Source organism: Suricata suricatta, chromosome 10, assembly GCF_006229205.1.
Source record: "Suricata suricatta isolate VVHF042 chromosome 10, meerkat_22Aug2017_6uvM2_HiC, whole genome shotgun sequence".
Taxonomy (NCBI): Eukaryota; Metazoa; Chordata; class Mammalia; order Carnivora; family Herpestidae; genus Suricata; species Suricata suricatta.
Window position 1 is genome coordinate 85,915,346 of NC_043709.1, and position 2,112 is coordinate 85,917,457.

The window sequence follows — 2,112 nt, forward strand, 5'->3', positions numbered from 1 at the left end:
TAGACAAGACTAGAAGCAACTAAGGGATGTTGGCAATTGTCTCATCTAAACTGTGTGTACATTGGAGAGATTTCAGCATATGGGTGATAGGGAAAACTATGAGAATAAATGAGATTTCCTAAAGGAGAGCACAGATAGCACAAAAAGTAGAGGGTGCAAGACAAATCCTGAAGAAGCTGGCCAAAGAGAAGACTGAATAGAAAGAATCTAGCAGGTAAGTGGACTTTTAAGTGTGTGAGGGGTGGGGTGGGAACCTCAGGAAGAAAAGAGAGATTAATGGAGGCAAATGACTCAGAGACATCAGAGAACCTGAGAACTGAGACGTATCTATTAGATTTGGAAGTCAGGAAGTTGTTTTTGACCTGTAATGGAGTATCTTCAGGAGAGGCTAGACAGTAGGAAAGTAAAGGGTGAATGGAAAGTTAAAGAGTCTAGGCAATAAAATTAGACTGTTCTTCCAAACATCTTAATGGTAGCTGGAACGGCAACAATCAGGGGGCAGGGGAAAATACATATATATGCTTATATGTATGTGTGTGTGTGTATACATATATGTACATATACATATGTGCATATATATTTAAAGACAGAAATATTTCAAATACATATATAAATTAGTAGAGAGGTAGTAAAGAGTGTGAGGTTGCAAATAGAGGAGAGAGTAGTAATGGATAAATCAAGATTTCAAATGGAAAGAATTGATTCAAAATCAGGGATAGAGGGTTTTTATTATACTGGAGAAGGGACACCTATCCTTTTAAGGTAGGAAGGTAATTAGAGAGGCAGAGATGGAGTAAGTTTGATGGTGATGTTGTTGAGATCATTTGCTGGTCATGAAAACCACATGTCTGGTTTGAAGACTGAGAAATAGAAAAGATTGTAATTGTGAAGTGAATGTACAAGGCACAATATAAACTGTGAGGTTGGTGATTGAGGATGTGGAAGGTGGAGGGGTAGGACTTTAGAGATTTTAGTCGCTGGCTACAGAGTAGATTGAATGGTCTCCAGGATGGAAGTCTCATCAGGAAGCATCTTTAAGTGAGACCAGGGAAAATGTCCTATGGCCTAGGGCTGGAAAACCACCATTCAGGAGGACCCAAATCTATTTATCTCTATTTTGTATGTACTTAACTATACTATATCACTCAGTACACAATACTTGTTTGCCAAATCTTCTACTAAAATCTAAGTCTGCTTCTAATTTAATAAAACTATCAAAATTGTGACTTTTCCTCATTTTCAGTAAAACCATACTAGCTTTTGGTGATCACAATGCTTTTATTTGTTGTCTTGATTTTTGTTATGGATCACATGAACCTGACTGTCCTCTAAAATTGTATCAGTATACAGGAAATATAATTTGATATATAGAGACTTATTGTATTCATATTTGTTTATTATAGCAAATACCTGTCCCATTTAGAAACATTTTATAATGGTTTGTAATTACTTTATAATATGTAATTATAATATTGTTTTAAATAAACAGGTAGTGAGCGGCAATCTAATGTTGCATAATTTACATGTTACTTTGGAGAGACCTTGAACAAATTTCCTACAGAAATAATGTCTTTGTGTAATGCTGTGCTTCTGTTTTATTATCATATACGTGTTTCTTGTACTACAGATGGCATTGTGGTGTTGAAGATACTAGCTATCTCTTACTTAGAATGACTGTTTTTGTGTATGTACAAGAGGTATCTATAAACTAATTGAAACTACAGCTACCCACAAAATTCAATATTACTGTCAGTCCAACTCTTAGTTTTCAAAGAGATAACCTGGCATGAAACAGCAAACGAACAGACCGCATTAAAAGTTTCTTGCAGATTTAAGGGTTACCTCTGTTGAAGACAATCAGTCTAATGGAAGAAGATATTTTGTCAACAAATGGCAAATACACAATTTAAAAATAAACTTTTTTTTCTGTTTTCCTATATTCTTTTCTCCCTAGATGTTTCTGTTGGCAATAACATGTGCATTTGTATCCAAAACACTATCTGGATCTTATATGAATTCGATGCTCACACAAATAGAAAGACAATTCAACATTCCTACATCTCTAGTTGGATTTATTAATGGGAGTTTTGAGATAGGTATGGATTATTTTTT

At 34.8% G+C, this 2,112-nt stretch overlaps 1 protein-coding gene across 1 annotated transcript in view; it reads left to right on the forward strand.

Moving 5' to 3' along the window:
* SLCO1A2 (solute carrier organic anion transporter family member 1A2) overlaps positions 1-2,112 on the forward strand; it is a 36,916-nt gene that overhangs the window by 2,750 nt on the left and 32,054 nt on the right. The window lies entirely within an intron of this gene.